This window comes from Ixodes scapularis, unplaced genomic scaffold (genome assembly GCF_016920785.2).
Source record: "Ixodes scapularis isolate PalLabHiFi unplaced genomic scaffold, ASM1692078v2 PGA_scaffold10__122_contigs__length_95168666, whole genome shotgun sequence".
Taxonomy (NCBI): domain Eukaryota; kingdom Metazoa; phylum Arthropoda; class Arachnida; order Ixodida; family Ixodidae; genus Ixodes; species Ixodes scapularis.
Window position 1 is genome coordinate 21,570,619 of NW_024609836.1, and position 18,781 is coordinate 21,589,399.

General features: G+C 51.4%; 1 pseudogene; it reads left to right on the forward strand.

Moving 5' to 3' along the window:
* The first annotated feature begins 5,772 nt into the window (after positions 1-5,772).
* Positions 5,773-18,492, forward strand: LOC115315778 (annotated as a pseudogene).
* Positions 18,493-18,781: the final 289 nt, after the last annotated feature.

Below are 18,781 nucleotides of genomic sequence, written 5' to 3' on the forward strand. Positions count from 1 at the left end.
CTAGAGCTCCTAATATTTGCAAAAGGTCAACGTGTTTCTTAAATGCACCCTCATTGATATTCCGCGGTGCAGCGCATTGGTGACCGCTGCCCTGCACTCTTTGTTAACATGATGGTAATTGTTGAAGTACGTACTTGCTGGTCGCCCGGTTCACCGGGGACCTGCACCCCAGGGGCCCCAAGTGCCGAATCTGTGCCCATGCACTAGCGTCAGGATCCTGGCCAGGGACTGCGCTAGTGGGCGCACGGTGGAGCTCCCGCCCCCGGTCCTTCTGTTGGTAACGAAAACGACTGAATAAATTTCATTGCACTATCAGCAGACTACAAAGATTACCTTGCGGTCTCGTTGAGCTGTGCAGCTCGCTTCCGCGCCATCATCACGCAACACTCACCAATGCTCCTTCCATTGCTTGTAGCTCTTAGTTGGAGGCCCCAGCGCGTTCAGGCGCAGAGCGAGCTGCTCCCAAAGACGCCGCTTGTCGTCCCGCGTAAGGGCGGCGGAGAGGTCAGTGGCGTTGCGCGCGAGCGACGGGTGCTCACACATGAAGGAGAGTTGCTCCTCCTTCTGAGCAGCCGTCACTCGCGCGCTCCTCGCTGGTCCCGCCGACCCCTCCGCTGCCCCCGGCACCCCCGGCTCCTTGTGGTCCGACCGGTGCGACATTTTGGTTTGAAGAAGGCGCGTGGCGCACATCCCGCATAATATTGGAACAACTTTCTCTCCAATTAATTCTTAAATGTATTGAAGAAGGATACAAAAAAGCGGTTTGTTTTAACAACGCCCAAAAGGTTTTGATTGTTTTTCAATACTTTTACCTGTACTAGAACAGATGCGACGGCCAGCGACGCACAGGATTGGTTGCCGTTCCTTCGCTAAACGCAGGAACTGCTCCTCGCGTCGTAGTAAATCCTACCCCGTATCCCGCGCGTAGGGACGCCTCAGGGAATCCGTAGCTACTTCCGCTCGCCGGTGGTTGGCTCCGGACGTCGCTCAAACGGGTGACAGGTGTCAAGTTTGCGATGACGTAGTGGCGTCAAAGTGGGCAGAGCCGCCACGTGAGTGTTGCTAGGATACGCTCCTCCTTTCCATTACGTCACTTCCATGTACCTTTTCTCAAATGTCCAACCTAGCGATCCTGGTACACCTTGTCGTCTTCAACTACACCGCTGAAGTCCCTTACATCGTCGGAACTCACAGCAGGCTGGGTCTTGTCGAGTAGAAATTCTACTAAAACATAAGACATTGTAGAGCCCGGGCAGGATTGACAGGTTGGAGCAAGCGGGCAAACAAAACGATTCGAGCGCTAGTTTATGAAACCTCGTCGAAGCCTCTATGGGCGAAGCGAAGTGGCGTTTTCGGCGTTTCGGCGGGCTTCTGATCAAGGTTGTCGGTCGGCTGCGTGTCATATCTCTAACATGAGCGGTTTTATGGGCTCACGTCCCGAAATCGTTTTCTTGTGCATAGATTATTTTTCGTATTCATAGATTTGACGAAATAGTGGTATCCGAACAAACGTTTTGTCCTTTCACCGTACGTCTGTCTGCACGTCAAAGCTTTTTGACGTACAGTCAGAGACAATCGATGTACAGTCAGAATCACCACCAAGACATCGTAATGGCATTTCGCGGCGGCCGACTGCCACCAGGAAACCATCAGATAGCCGACATGTGGAGTCTGACTGGAGTTTGACTGTCGGTCAGAGTAACTTGTTGGCCAATCAGACATGCTTGTAGTACAGTCAGGCACAGCGAGTGGTCCACTAGAAAACATTGACTGCCAAACAGGGTTACATTGATGGATTTTTCCTTCGGGGCGGATGTATCATACTGGAAACTCGGAGAGGTTTTAAAGGAAAGGAGGTACGAAATAGTCTGTATATATTCAAATGTTCGTACCTAAAAGCTGGCATTTGCCTGTCTACCGTCTTTCTTATGGCCCACTAAACGATATGCGATTAGTAAAGTTCCAATTATAATCACTTATACCAACCCAAAATTTGTTTCATTGCCACTTTAATAATAACAATAATAATAATAAAATTAATAATAGTAATAATAATACTTCTTTATTTCATCTCCCGGAAGCAGATGGGCAAGGACAAAAAGCTGCATGCAGCAACTTGACAACGTCACGGCCCCGAAACAAACGGCAGACAGAGCAGTGATGACATATTTCATAATCACTCATTTACAATAAAAAAAAAAAATAAAAAAAAACTACCGCCATACAATAAAAATGAAGCAGCGGTCAACCAGAACGTGTGGGTTAAAATTTGTGAGTGAGTGGCAGTGAACGTCATAAAGAAGGATATTGTGTGGGACTTGGTGAAAACTTCAGCTATGACTTAATATTAAATGAATTCGTTTAGTAAGTGAGGTAAATTGTGTCTTGTTTATTAATGTCCCTATGTTGTACGACATGCCGACACAAACAAGCGTTCTGTTTGTCGTGTATTGTAGCTCGTGAGATGCCTGTTTAGAATAAAAAGATCAATTTGAAGGTTGCTAGTAGGGCAGATATGTCATGGGGCGTCAGTCTGAAGGCCCGTTCACACGATGCATTTTTCTCGCGCATCTAGTGTCGCGAAACGTAGTTTCGCGAAATGGTTGCGCTGTCTGAACGAATCCGAAAAGGACGCGCGCATCTAAAAAAAGGTTGCGCGCACACCTCGCTTCTGGAGCGAGCTTTTGCTGAAACTTTGCCGAGTCCTGTCAATCACTCTGAGCGCGCCGCCAATGGCCGCTCAGAAACGCTCTCACGTGGTTTTTGAGGGGGGAGCGAGCTGTTTGAGAAGACCACTTCACTGCCGGTGTTGTGGCCGAGCCAAATCCGAAAAAAACCGAAACCACGAACGATGGATACTGCCGGCGCTTCCGGAAGCACGTCAAGCACCACTGAAGGAAAAGTGAGTAGCATATCAGAAAAAAATCCAGCGATGGACGAAGACGTAATTGGTGATGATGATAATTCGCGTGTATTTTTAGTGATAATTAAGAAATAAAATCTTGAGACCAGGAAACAAAAAGGGACGTACACAGTACCGTCTCAAAACCAGCACAGCGTACAGCTATCATTTACTTTCACAACAGTCTTCTTTGTCAACCTCCATCCAAATTATACATATTCAACAGTAAATAAAATAAAGGGCAGTAAATAACAATTCAACAACTAGTAAATAACAATTTAAGAGTAAATTAAGTAAATGGAAGTAAATGACAGCTGTATGCTGTGCTGGTTTTAAGACGGTGGTGTGCAAGTCCCTTTTTGTTTCCTTGTTTTATTTCTTAATTATGATTCTTCACCAGCTCGCCTGCGTTTTGACTCTTAGATTGTGGCGGGAGATGGAGAACACGACGCTGAATGGCTAATGGTGATGATGATGATGTTGGCTTTCAACTGAAGCGCCACTTTATGGTCAACAGCCAAACTATTTTCGCGAGTCTAAACGTCATCGTTGTTGCACGTGAAGCGGTACGTGTGCACGAGCACATTTCGCGAAACTTGAGCGTCGCGAAACTGTTGCGCGCCTAAAAGATGCATCGTGTGAACAGACCTTGAGTTTGTAAAGGAAAGATATATTTAGGATGTTTATCTGCTGAAAATAATTAGCAGTGCTCTCATTTCATGCGAAATTTGCTATCATTCTATTTGAATTTTTTGGAGCACGAAGGACGGTTAAGTATATATAATGTTTTGTAGTTGTTCCCCATATGAGAGGAAAGGCTGCTAAGATGGGTCTCTTGATGGTGTCGCATGCACGTTCCAAGTGAACTGTGGAAGCTCGCCCTCAGCAGTGGCGGCGGCACATGGCTTATACTCTCGTCGAGCTTCGGGCTGTCTGCCGCTTGGGGCGGGTCAGGGATCTAAAAAGGATGACGTCATGCGCAGGCTTTGTCTTCTAGGGGGTATTGGCAGAGCTGTGAAGATCGCTCGCTGAGAAGTACGATCTTCACAGCCCAGTATTCAGTAAACAAAAAAATAAAGCTTCTGGCCGGTGCGATGCTCAGCGTTGGTACGTATGGCGGGTGATTTAATCACTTTTTTGAAACACAAAAAATCATTGCCTTTGTAAAAGAAAAACTGGATGGTTTAATTGAGAAGAGTTATTAAAACGTTCATTGGTGCAAACTTTAAAACTTGGGTGCGAGCCGGGTTCCCATCCGACCGCCTCGATGGTCTGGATAAACACAAAATAACGGATACTGAAAAAAAAAAAAAAAAAAAAGGCGTGATGCCCGTTAAGCCAATGCTGACGCTAAGAGATTGTGGGCTGTGATTCTGTAAAGATAAAATCGGTTTATAAGCACCTTTTAGCATTTGCATATCAGCACCAATAAAGCAAAAATACAAAAAAAAAAGACAGAGTGAAACACATTTAGCGTTTTATTAAAGCGCTTACAATGGTTTCCTTTCGCTTTTATTTTGATTTATTATCACGTTTATTTCTCACGTTAAATGTGAGCGAGCGTGCTGAGGAGCGGAGCATTCCTGAAGAATTGAAGAGCGCGCGTGTACAGCATTGAACGACGCTCAAATCTGCGCGACTGCACGGGGCCCTGTAGCGTTGGCGTCAGAGCCAGGCAAAGCTGTACTACTTTTGCGCCAAGCGAGTGATGCACGGCACGCGCAGTATAGACCATTTCAAGCAAATTTCTATGTGCGCCGCCATCTTAGATCACGTGACCCGTCCGCCATAAGGTTGCTTCATTTTCCGCTCCGTACCCCTCCACCTTCCTCCGTACGCCTTGTTGTGCTGCTGCCGGATTCATATTTTCCACGCTTGTCGTCCTTCTTTTCCTTTAAATTACATTGTCCTACGTTGTCTTTTTATATAGTTGTGTTCTGGTATTGTGCGAATCGGTTTTGAAGTCTGTTTTTTACGTTTTTCTGCGTTCGGAGTCAGCGGTAATTCGTGTGACGCGATCATCGGCCGCGATCACGACCGGCCGCGATGGCCCTTCCATGGGTGGACGACCTGAAGCTTTCGCCGAAGATTCAGCGCTCATATAAGTATCAAAGATGTGAACTGGTGTTACGTGTGACATGACTGAAATGGGTAGCATTCCAGTGATGTGCTGAGAGCGGTCGACGCCGCGATAGCGAGTTATCATCTGCGGATTCGGTCTTGTTTACAATACTTATTCCGCTTGTCGCTAGCTCGCCGTTTTAAATTTAGCGTTCTAAGTATTTGAGCGGTAATCGTGTTAAACGTCGTTTCTGTGTGGCGGAATAGAAGTGTAAAGTGTACCGCTCATCTATCATTCGCGGTGCGTTCGTACAGAGCGTGACACTTTTAACGCGAACAGCAATCGCTGGTTTCTGCTGTCTTTCTCTCAGAATCGAGACGCTGTCATGAAAACTACTACCGCCATCGAAAGTGCTAATCTGGGGCACTAATATAAGCGGTAAAATGTTGTGCCCACTAATACCATTTCGAAGTAAAATTCGAAAAGCGTCTATCATGTTGGCGCTGACAGTGTCGCGCTGTGCACACATTGCTACACGGCTAGCGCGGGCACAACTCCGGCGCTTTTCTTTTAATTTTGCTTCACACTGGAAACAAGGGAGGCAAAGTTTTACCACCTAAGTTGGTGCCCCATATGAGCCCTTTCTATCACTTGACAAATTTCGGTGGTAGCTGTTCATTCGTCAAAGTGAATTAAGAATATCCGGCTACGGCTTGTTCGTGCTGTGTCGCACTGTGTACGCTAATTTGATGACTGTCTAGTGGTGTTGCTCCGCGAAGCCACGCGGGAAATTTAAGGAAGGGTAATAATGTGGCGAACTGGACGAGACGGTGGTAATTTGTGGATATGAAGAAATTTAGATTCTTTTAAGTGCATGACTGAGTTTTCTGCTGAGCTAGTAGATTAAAAGCGGTCAATTGTTTTGTCTACTTCATTTGACTAGTTCCGCACACAGCTGCAGAAGCTGGAAGCATAGGCATATTTCAATGCTATCCACGTGATGCCACATCTTCCAGTGCCCCTTATGTAGCATTAATTTGTTGGGTGTAGTTGAGTAATGCAGCACTCGGATTTTTCATGGGGTGCATGCTTCGGAGACTTGAACGCTCTTATGCACTGCCCTGTGAAACACTCGCCCGAGTTGCAGGTTTAGTGCCCTAGAGGCTTAAAGCTCATCTCCTTTTTCTTCGTTCCTTAGTAAAATTTAAAATGTACTTTGAATTTGAGCTGCTTGATTAAAACACCCTTTTTTACAGTTACCTACGAGTACATGATTACCAGGCAAGATATCGATGGCAAGCCATCGCAGAATTTCAAGGGATTTGTCGAGGCGCTGAACTTGTTGGACTCTGGCCACGTCGGAGCAATCCTCGTGCGTCAAAAAGCTGGACTCTGTGAACTAAAATCCGAAGTCAGGTCCTCACAGACAGTGTCTAAACTGTACGAGACACAGGTCACCTTCACAGACAATGTCATCACAAGCATCGTCTGCTCCTGTATGGCTGGGCAAGGTCAGTCGTGCTCACACGCAGCAGCACTTCTGTTCAAGGTTGCAGAAGTATCAAGTAGAGGGCTGACTGGGTCAGCATGCACCGATATACAGTGCAAGTGGAACGCTACCACTGCAAAGAACTGGGTACCCGCAACCTTAGAAGTCATCTACGGACTCAAGTTGGGCAAGGCTGGGTTCCCCCAATTTGACAGTCATAGGGCAGTCGAAGAACATTTCAAGTGCTCTGGCTTCAGGAACATAGAGGGGACCATCCTGGCATCTGTCATGGACGCCCGACTGAAGAGTGTTCCCCTTCAAGTTGTGAGAGGTAATGCCAAACAACTTAATTGCTTCCTTTCATTCCTTGATGTATTGTGTGTGAACAACTTTTTAGGCCCACAGTCCCATGGTTGCCACTCCGGCGAGCTCCTCCGTGGCCCATGCAAGAGCTTCTACGAGGCCAACGTGGTACTGACCGCAGCAGCGATAGCTTCGCTGGAGGAGCAGACCCGGGGCTAGGACAGCAGCCAGTGGCAGACCGCACAAAAACTGCGGATAAGTGCCAGCAGCACAGCTGGGTCCATCCCAAAGACGGCCTCTCCAGAGAAATGGATTGCCAGGCGTCTGAACAATACCTTTCGTGGGAACGAGAACACAAGGCATGTATTCAGGTTTATGTTGGGGCAGACATGGATTATTCGAGTACTCTCAGAGCAGCAAAACGCTCAATCATGTGAACAGAACAGCGCACAAAAAGAAAAGAACAGAGAGTAAGGAACATGCACAACACAAGAGCGCTGACACCGTGCTCGCAAATGAACTTATGCACGAAAGGAAGAAGAAGAGAACGTTTTGAAAGACATGCAGGGCACACAGTGCGTGTCACAGGCGACACAACACCATTTAAGTACAACCTCTTTGCCCCATAGTCCGATCTAAAAACAAGGTTTTGGTTTGTTTTTAACCCGAAACCTTGTTTTTAGGTCAGACTATCAAACCGAACCAAAACCTTGTTTTTACATCGATTACTGAAAGTCGAAACTCTAACCAAAGTTTAATAAAAAGAAACAAAAATTCCCCGACCTTTCGGGACCAGCTCGGTCCCTTGGTCACGGGTGACTGTGGGTTGGACGGAGGGGGAAGCTGCTTATGGTAGGCCGGTTGCGATCGCTGCGTCCGGTTTTTTCCATAAAGCGACGAAGCCCTTACACATACTTGCTTAGGAGACTGCGCGACGACCTGTTGGTGTTACTTTTGGTTGTCAAGATGTACCAGGCTTCTAGGTGCAAACGTTTACGCAAACGTTTTGTGGGAGCCGGGGGTGAAAGACGACGCAGAGGGCACGTGACAGGCGGTCGGCCGAGAAGTCACGAGCTTGCGCGAGACAGTGCGCGCGGAGCGAGGCTGGTAGCTGGACAAGAACGACGGAGCCGGGGCTGCCTAGCCTGGGCCATAACGAACCCCGGAGCGGTCCACCAGCGAGGTCTGGAGCAAGACCGGTGGAAACGGCGAGCCCGGGCCATATGACCTGGGCTATGACGATCCCGGGGGGGTTCCGCAGCGAGACTCGGGCATTGATAGCCCGGGACAGCCAGCCTACGCAGCGCTGGCGTGGGAAAGGCGATCCGCAGGCCTGGACACGGTCCCCGACTGTGAGCTCTGATCGACGGGCGACAACAAGGGTCGACGGGCCCGGACTACCGGCTCTCGACGACGGGCAACCGAGAGGTACAGTAAACCCATTCGCTGTCTTCTCGTTGCCATGTGTGATTCCCTGGGTAGCGGGCGGAGCGCATACCGATCGGGCGCGATTATTAGTAGTGGACCTCCGTAAAGGAACCCACATTAAAATGGCGCCCAACGTGGGGCCCATTTGGTATGCCTCTGCTTCTAATCGTCCCCAGGGAGTCCCATGGATTCGTTGAGCGGGTTGTTCACTAACGCTAACGATGCCCGTTGAGACAAAGTATGTTGGAATTATGGTGACTTGTCTCACAGCAGAGCTCAGCAGGTGTCTCCTCGAATCGAGTACTTAAAGGTCTCGAAGGACGAGGTTGCGGATGCGCTTTCTCGGGTACCCCAGAATAGTGGTTGGCTGGAGGTGACGCAACCGGGGGGAACACGAGGAGCGCGGTTATGGTGTAAGAACGTCGTCTTCGGAGGCAGAGGAGAGCCACGGCATGTTCGCTGGAAGGCAGGATAGCGACTGGCAGGAGGGAACACAGCCAGGACTTATTCCATATTTAGGATTTAGGCTTGGAGTGATGCGGTAGGCAACCAAGCGCTTGTCGAGGACCGGGGTGCAGATGGGGTTTTGTCAGTGGGTGTCGGAAAGATTGCTGGAATCGCAGTCGACACCGGGAGCACTGGCGGTCGAGATTGTCAGCGGGTGTTGGGTAAACTGGCGTAAATTGCAGTTGACACCGGGAACGCTGGCAGGCGAGTTAAGGAGTAGTATGATTTGTAACCGCTGGGCCAAGACGGCTAGTTGCTTCGCGTCACTCCAACAATCCATGAAGGGCAGAGGCGATTTATACGATAATTTCTCGACTTCACTCTGGCCGGTCGTGGCAGTGACAGCAAGACTTTTAATAAGTTATGTCGCGTCACGACCTGGCCGGGGATGAGGCGGTAGACATTTGGGTGGCTTGTAGTTGTCCAGCTTGCCATGAGGCGTGGACGGTTTAAGCGGGTTTGCTCGCTGAGCTACCGCCCCCTCCGAGGACCGAGCAGTCCCTAGAGCTCGTATGCACGTGGACGGAACGGGACGCTGACGCTTACATCGAGTACCACATGGTATATGTAGCCGCTGTGGAGCGCGGGTATGGAATATGGTCGTCCCGCCACAGGCTTTGGATCCCTTCGCTTGCGCAAAAGATGGACTAGGTTTACGCCATCGTTACCTGTTCTGAGGGAAACTCACGCTTTGAGCAACGCAGCTAGTGGTTTTGCCGCATCGCTTGCTCCGAGGTGAGAAGGGCACCCGAGGTAAAAAGACGCGAACGTCGTGTCTTACGTCTAGGCTTACTCGGCGAGATACAAACGAGGAGGCTTGCCCGGTTCACATCGCTGACTTGAAAGGATACTACCGTTGTCGCGATGGGGAACACGTATAACATGAGGTTGCGATAGGACACACTAGAAATCCCGTGTTCTTGGCGACCCAGGAGCGAGATCTGGGATGCAGACTTGCTCAATTAGCCGCATGGTGGACGAACCCGTCGGCAAGCAATTTGGCGGTGGAGGCTATGGTCACTGCCACAATCTGCGGCAGAGTATTTGTTCGTTGTGTGTTGTTTTAACACTTTGTTCTGCGCAGAGTAGCTTCCTGGAGAGATGGCCATAGACGGCGTAACCCAGGAAGCCCACCGGGAGGGAAGACGGGCCCATTCGTTTTCCCAAGTGCTCAGGGTGGCTGACAGTTGTTCTGCCTGACGAACGGTTCAGGCGGGCAGTTCTAAGCCCGCTGTGACCTCTAAGCGGAACGGGGCAAGTCCGTCTGCGTCGGCCGGACCAGCTTAGAGCAAGCCCCCTGCTGCATCGCGGTGAGTGAGACAGCGAGCGACAGACAGGTCGGCATTGTCTGCCGGCTTCGCTAGCCACCACCACCTATGCCGCTTTCGGACGCTGCAACGTGGCCACTCCGGCAACAGCAACAGCGGCCGCCCATGAAGCCCAGCGGCTCCCTGAGGCTCATGAAGTCCCCCGAAGTCCGGGCCTTGAGGGGGGGAGAGTGTGGGAGCCGGGGGTGAAAGACAAGGCAGAGGGCACGTGACAGGCGGTCGGCGGAGAAGACACGAGCTGGCGCGAGACAGATTGCGTGCTGAGCGAGGCTGGAGCTAAGCTGGACAAAAGAACGACGGAGCCGGGGCTGCCTGGCCTGGCCCATCGAACCCTGGAGCGGTCCACCAGCGAGGTCTGGAGCAAGACCGGTGGAAACGGCGAGCCCGGGCCATATGACCTGGGCTATGACGATCCCGGGGTGGTTCCGCAGCGAGACTCGGGCACTTATAGCCCGGGACAGCCAGCCTACGCAGCGGTGGTGTGGGAAAGGCGATCCGCAGGCCTAGACACGGACCCCGACTGTGAGCTCTGATCGACGGGCGACAACAAGGGTCGACGGGCCCGGACTACCGGCTCTCGACGACGGGCAACCGAGAGGTACAGTCAACCCATTCGCTGTCTTCTCCAAAATGGTGGATAGCTGTCTTCTCGTTCCAGTGTGTAACTCCCTGGGTGGCGGTGTAACTCCCTGGGTGGCGCCAGACGATGTCCAAAAGACGGCGTTCACCTGTTACAGGGGGTTATTTGAGTTTACGCGTCTTCCGTTTGGGTTGTCGAACTCGCCGTCGAGTTTCCAACGGCTCATGGACATCGTGCTGGGCGATGCGAAATTTAACTTCGCCATGGCCTACATGGATGACGTTGTGGTATTCTCCAAGTCGTTCAAAGAGCACCTAACTCATCTCGAGATCGTCTTAAGGCGAATGAGTGAGGCCGGTCTAACAATTAATCCAAAAAAGGTGCAACTGGCCGCCTCAAAGGTAAATCTTTTGGGCTTTGTCGTAGACAATGGTACCCTGAAGCCGAACGATGAGAAATTGAGGGCCATTCTCGATTATCCACCACCGCACGATGTAGAGAGCCTTCAAAGGTTTCTGGGGATGGTTGGCTTTTACCGGCAGTTCATCCCGATGTGCGCGGAGCTGGCGCGGCCATTGAATTTGCTGCTCCGGAAAGGCTCGAGGTGGGTCTGGGGTCCAGAGCAGGGTGCTGCCTTCTCGTCTCTCGCGAGGGCAATAGCAAGCACCGCTAGCCTTCGGTTACCAGATCTTAATCGGCATTTTGTTGTGCAGACAGATGCGAGCGACTACGGTGTCGGAGCAGTATTGCTACAGGAGCACGATGGACAGTTGCGCCCTGTGGCATTCGCTAGTCGAACGCTCACACCGTCGGAACGCAACTACAGCGTGACGGAAAAGGAGGGGTTGGCCGTCATGTTTGCTCTGAAGAAGTTCGACCTCTATTTAGACGGTACGACTTTCGTTATTCAGACTGATCACGCAGCACTTACCTGGATTCAGAGGCTAAAAGAGCCCGCGGGAAGGCTGGCCCGCTGGGTACTAACCTTGCAGCGCTACTCGTACACGGTTGAGTACCGAAAGGGATCGACCAACAAGGTCGCGGATGCGCTCTCTCGGGCGCCCCAGAATGGTGGTTGGGAGGAGGTGACGCAACCAGAGTGTAACGAGAAGCGCGGGAAGAACAGGAGAATGTCTCCAGATGCAGGGGTGAGGTCCCTCACGGACGGTTGGGAGGAGGCGAAGCAACCGGCACTCGTAGCAGCCTTAGCGCGCGGCACGAAGGAGCAAAGGATCGTCGCTTGGGGTGAAGTGGTCAGCAAGGAAGAGCTTGTCGAGGCCCAGCAGGCAGATGGTTTTTGCCAGCGGGTGTTGGGTAAACTGGCTGAAATTGCGGTCGACACCGGGAAGGCTGGCGGTCGAGTTAATGATCAATTTGATTCATATCTGCTGGGCGAAGACGGCTTATTGCTTCGCTACATCCCAACGATCGATGAAGGGGAGAGTAATGAGTCTCCCTTCAGGGTGGTGATTCCCAGGAAGCTACGGAAGAGGTTTATCGGGTACTTCCACGACTCGGCTCTGGCAGGTCATGGCAGTGGCAGCAAGACTTTTCATAAGTTATGCCGCGCCGGGACCTGGCCGGGGATGAGGCAAGACGCACTCCGATACGCCCGCAGCTGTCCAGCCTGCCAGAAAGCGAAGCCCAGAGGGGGCAAGCCTCCGGGCTTGATGCAGTCGGTGGAGAGTCACTACCCGTGGGAGATCGTCGCTTGCGACATCATCGGCCCATTGCCGAGAAGTCCGCGGGGAAACCAGTACCTCTTGGTTATTACCGATCATTTCTCAAAGTGGGCAGAGCTGTACCCACTGAGGAAGCTGGTTTCAGAGCGGATCTGGGAAAAGTTACTGGATACTTTCCTACGCTTCGGCACACCCAGGTGTCTCATTAGTGATAACGCTAGTTATTTTACTAGTAAAGTGTTCGTGGACTCCTGCTTGGCGCTGAACATAAAGCACAAGAGGACAACACCGTACCATCCCCAAGCCAATATCACTGAGCGTGTGAATCGGAATATCAAAAGCATGCTGATCGCGCTAACGGAGAGACACCGAGACTGGGATGAGCACATCGCTGAGATGGGTTTTGCCATCCGGAATACTGTGAACAGATCGACTGGTTTCACGCCAGCGTTTCTGAACCTGGGTAAAGAGATCCCGTCTCCGCTGGAGAACGAGTTATGGAGCAACCAAGGAACACCAGGACGCCCGCTCTCTAGGTATGCGGAACAGCTAACGAACCGCTTGTCTGGGGCGCTGCACGATGCTAGAGAGAATCTTGATGCCGCAAGGATCGAGCAAGCGGCGCAGTATGACAGGAGCCATAGGCACTTGGAATTCAAGGTTGGTGACTTGGTCCTGAGAAGAACCCACCCTCTGAGTAACGCAGCTAGCGGTTTCGCCGCATCGCTTGCTCACAGATGGGAAGGGCCCTATGAGGTAAAGACGCGAATGTCACGGCTTACTTATAAACTCACTCGGTGTGATACAAATGAGGAGTCGGGTCCAGTTCACATCGCGGACTTGAAGGGGTATTACCGTCGCGATGGGGAACATAGTGAATGAAAACTACCGCCGCCGCCACATTCGGCCACAGAAAGTGATGATTTTCCGGTGTCTGACAGTGTTCTTTCTACACAGGATGCCTCCTTGGAGAAACCGCCCCAGGGGGCCACACCCAGGAGGCCCACCGGACGGGCCAGGCCCCGGGGCGGCTGGACCCCAGTGGTCCGGTCGACCAAACCCTCGGGGCGGCCGCCCAGGGAGGCGTCAACACCGGGGATGGCCGAACGGCGGAGCGGGCCAGCGCCGCCCGGGCTCCGCAGGTACCGCGAGCCCGGCAGCCGGCAGGCCTGCGCGGCACGGGGCAGGGCCGTCCGCAGCAACATCGCGGCACCAGGCAGGGCCGTCCGCGACGGAGCCCCCGCACCACGGAGCGGGTCCGTCTACGACCGGGGGACCTGCCTGGAGTCGGCCCCCCTGCCACACCGTGGCCACGTGGACGGCGTGGGAGGAAGGAGGGGCGGTCCACTTCGTTTCCCGTCGGCGTTGGAAGCATCAACCCAGACCAACGCCTGGCCAGCCCGACCACCAAGTCCCACTCCCGTTCCGTGGCCACACGCAGCCGGCGGCGCCACGGGTCTTGGGAGCGCCTGACACCTGCTGGCTGTGCGGGGTCCCCATAATACATCTGGAAACCCACGAAGCAGGTCGACTCCATGCTGACCTGCTGGAGGCACAGCCCCTCCTGGACCACGTGGCGGCAGCGGTCCAGACCCTGAGGGCAAGCCGCCCGGACCTCCTGGCTCCCGCTGCCTTGGCCTCCGTTCAACCAGCCCGGCCTCCCGAAAACCGTGCCACCGCACCGGCTGCCGCAGCCGCCGCCATCGAACCCGCCACCACGACGGCCCCCACAACACCGGCCGCCACCACATCCTGCGGGCCAAGTCATCGGGCCAGTGTCGTGTACCAGCCCCCTCCGTCCCCCTCGACTTCCGACGACGCCATCATGGCCGAGGTAGAACAACTCCTCGGCCAAAACCAGTGAGCACCCGGGGCCCCCCCGAAGACCGGGCCTTGAGGGGGGGGAAGTGTGGGAAGCCGAGGAGGACGACGGCGCGCGAGGGGGCAGGAGCGGTGGCCGGCGGCCCGGTGCGCGTGACAGAGTGCACGAGGGATTCCGCCAGGCACTGGGGCAAGACACACGGACGAGGACTGCAACGGCAAGGCACAGCGACCAGCCGAAACAGTAAAGTGATTTGAATTCATTCTTGCTCGTGTGACTTCTTGGGAGGGCGGACCAGGCAGGGACCGATTGGGCAGCAGTATAGTAGAGCGACCCACAAGATGTACCAGGCTTCTAGGTGCAAATGTTTACGCCAGTGTCGTTCCGCGCCCTAGACCTTGCTTTTGTCGAAAGACACACTGTGACCCAGTTTCGCAATCTGTTCAGCAAGAGCGCTGTCTTGAACGTCATTCTTCTTCACATCATATTTGTGGCGGCGGAAGTGTTCCGGGAAGTTCTTGGGTTCCCTCACGTAGGCTGCAAGGTAGTCCACGCACGGGATGCGATAGTTGAGGCATTGGGATTTGTCTTTTCCCGGTCTGTCCTTGGGGAGGGGAAGTCGGTGACGGATGGTGGACACTGGTTTGTGAGTGACCGCAATTCCAGGTTTACTAAGGACGCGTCCGATGGTCTTGCTGACGTTCCTCACGTATGGCAGGCACTGACGGCTCGAAGGAGCTGGGGCTGCGGAGAGGCGGGGACGGCGCAGCTTGTAGACTCCACTAATGAACATTTTGGAGTAGCCGTTGTTTCGAAGGTTGGCATTGATCTTGTTGACCTCTTCTTAGAGAGACTCCTCTGTCGAGCACACAGACATGGCATGTCTGAACAGCGCAGTGACCACCGACATCATTTGGGTAATAGTCAAATTTCAAGAGCCTTTGGGTGTGCGTAGGCTTCCTGTACACCGAGAAGGCAAGCTTGTCTGAAGTCTTCTTTAGACTGATGTCCATAAACGGAAGCCCACCATCCATCCTTCTTGCGTTCCACCGTGAACTGAATAGCAGGTTCGACCAGATGTAGATGTTGGCAAAGACGATCAAATTCGGTCTTCTTAACGATGCAAAAACAATCGTCCACATAACGAAGGAATATCTTCGGCTTCGGCACGAACAAAACAAGAGCTTGCTTCTCAATACACGTTTTTGGATATCAGCGTAAAAAAGACTTTAGACAAACTTACCTTCTCGGTGTACAGGAAGCCTACGCTCACCGGAAGGTACTTGAACTTTGACTCTTACCATCCCACAACCCACAAGATGTCCGTGGTCACTGCGCTGTTAAAACGTGCCATGTCTGTGTGCTCGACGGAGAAGTCTCTCCGAGAAAAGGTTAACAAGATCAAGGTCGACCTTCAAAACAAAGGCTAAACCAAAAGGTTGATTGATCGAGTCTACAAGAAGCTGCGCCGTCCCCGCCTCTCCACAGCCCTGGCTCCTTCGAGCCGTCTGTGCCTGCCATACGTGAGGAACGTCAACGAGACCATAGGACGCGTCCTTCGTAAACATGGGATTGCGGTCACTCACAAACCAGTGTCCACCATCCGTCACCGACTTCAATACCCCAAGGACAGACCGGGATAGGAGGAATATTAAGGCCTCATCTAGCGCATCCCGTGTGCGGAATGACCTGCAACCTACGTGAGTGAAACCGAGAACTTCCCGGAACACTTCCGACGCCACAAATAAGATGTGAAGTAGAACGACGTTCAAGCCAGTGGCCTCGCTGAACACGCAGCGAAACTGGGTCACCGCATGTCCTTCGACAAAAGCGAGATCTTGGGCACGGAAGGACGCTGGCGTGAACGTTTGCTCCTAGAATCCTGGTACATCGAGACAACAAAAGGAAATATTAACAGGTCGTCCGGCAGTCTCCCAAGCGTCTATGTGTCAGGGCTTCGTCGCTTTGTGGAAAAACTCAGACGCAGAAATCGCAACTGGCCTAGATAAGTGGTTTTCCACTCTGTCCAACCCACAGTCACCCGCGGCAAAGGGACCAAGCTGGTCTCAAAACATTGGGGACTTTTTATTTCTTTTTATTAAAATTTGCTTAGAATTTCGAATTTCAGTCAGACTATATTTTTCCTAACCATAGAGATTTCCGTCGAAAAAAATGTTTACGTTCAAATGTTTTTAGATCCGACTACGGGGTAAAGACACTGTAGTTAAATGGTGTTGTGTCACCTGTGACACGCACTGTGTGCCCTGCATGCCTTTCACAACGTCCTCTTCCTTTTGTGCATAAATTCAGTTGAGAGTCAGCGCTTGTGTGTTGAGCAGGTTCCTTCTCTCTGTCTTTGTCTTTTTGTGTGCTGTTTTGTTCACTATGTCATCATACCAACTTTCCCAGCTTGCAACACTTCTGCTGAATCATATGCTTTCGACATGCTGCGAAAGCTGCATTCATATACCAGCATGAACACCAAACGGAACAGTCAGTTGATGCTGCCTGTGTCAGACCACCAGACCATCACTGAATCAGCACATGCTGATGCAGTGACGGTCTGGTTGTTTACCTTGGTGTTTTATTTTCATTAAATGTTTAGTTGAAGTTGAGCGCTAGTCCTGTCCATGTCTCCCATGCGTCTCCGTTTCTTTGCGCGCTGCTACCAGTTTGAAATCGTGAGCCAACTCGCCTGCATCGCCACATTGATCGACTTTGGCAGGACTCTCCTAAAGCTGCTTGCAACATTTCATACTATTCAGCACCAGTTTTCCCAAGGCGGAAACAGAAATGGATGCACAGACGCTGCTTAACTTTTTCTTCCTCGATCTTGAAGTACTACGCATACTGCATGTAGTCATTCACTTAGAGGTTTCTGCAGAGCAAATGTGGGGAGATGACGGCTTCCGGTTATGCAGGTAACACAGAGTTGTCATCTGTGCTGCCTTGTTGCCACTTTACTGTGAGTTATAGCTTCCCCGAAAGGAAATCACTCCCAGAATTAAATGATCAGCCCGCGTAAATAGTAGCAAGCATGAGAAATCGATACATGTCAAGAATTCATGAAAGAAACTGAAATCATTTCAAATGCACTTGGCATGGGAGCGCAGAATGCTTGGGTAGAGGAACTAAGATCGATTACTTCAGCGTGAAGAACACTACAAAGTGTCCATAAAAAAGGTTTTTACAACATGATGCCCGTTACAGAGTAGCCGTCCGACTTTTCGGACTTTGATGCGATTCGAAATAAGTGAATAATTGGTCAGTCTGAACGGGCCCCAATGTTACCGACGGCTACGTGCCAATATTAGAATAAGCAAGCATGTCCGAAATATCGATTCACTGCTTTACTTCGTTCACTGCTAGGCTAATGTGGCGGTGGAAGAATTCATAAAAGAAAAAAAAAAAACATTTCAGATGCATTGGGCATGGGAGTGCAGAATGCTTGGGAGCAGGCACTAAAACTGATTACTTCAGCATGAAGAATGCTTGAAGGCGAAAAGATTCTTACAACATGATACGCGTTATAAAGTAGCCGTCTGACAATTCTGACTTTGATGCGATTCGAAGTAAGTGGATAATTGAGCAGTCTGAACAGGTCCCAGGCCACGGACGGCTACATGCCAGTATCAGAATAAGCAAGCATGTCGTAATAAACGATTCGCTGCTTTACTTCATTCACTGCTGGGCTAATGGAAGTTACCTGCTTGTTGGATCAGTTAGCCAATGGTTTTGCATTGTGTCTGGGCTTACTCACGTGCAGGGAGCAATGTCAAGCCTTCAAAAGAAGGAGATTATTGGTTCAGCGACCGTGTTGCTTTCGTTGCCCTGTCAGCTTGGCGTCGAAAGTGCAGAGAGCGTGAGCAATGATGCTGATAAATTTACTGTTTTGTGTTTTGTTCTGGCAGACATGGCAAGAAAACCTAGCCGAAAGCCAGGGCCTAGTATGAAGAGGACCAGGACTGCGTGGTACGGCTCTGCGGCTTGACCGTCCACGAAAGAAACCCATGACTGGCGGCCAGCCCTGACGCCCTGAAAACAGCTGGCAACGTGTTAGTTGAAATCAAATGCCCGACACCAGGCACTCTAAAAAAGTATGGCTCTCTAGAGGGCCTTTTTGCATCTGGCAAGTATGACGTTAGGTATGATGGCCCAGAGCTTATACTCTCGCCCAAAGGGAAGAATGCAGATTACACACAAGTGCAGCTGCAACTGTATTGCTCTGGGCAACACTCATGTGACTTTGTGGCATTTGCTGAGAAGAAGGGCTACTTTGCTAAAGTGCCATATAGCAAGGCCTTCATTAAGAGCTTGTTCCCAAAACTGAAATCACTTTATTTCGAACACTACCTGCCGGCACTTGTTGACCAGCATGCAGGTTTCTGAAATGCCAAAGTGTCAAAAAAAGTAAACATTCATCAGAGGGACCACTGCTTATGAGTGACATTTATTTCAGTCTTCCTTAATGAGCGATGGCTGCAGATTGCAGATATCTGCGATGACAGTCAAGGTGTTGTCGATACAATTGCTTCTTGTAAAGATCGACGAGGGTATATACTTCAAAAACCGGAAACACTTCACGCGGCGAATGGACCTTTCAACATGAATGCGCTGTTTAGACAAGCGACGCGAGTAAACCACTTTAGCATCTGAGAGCGGCTTTTTCTGCTTTTTG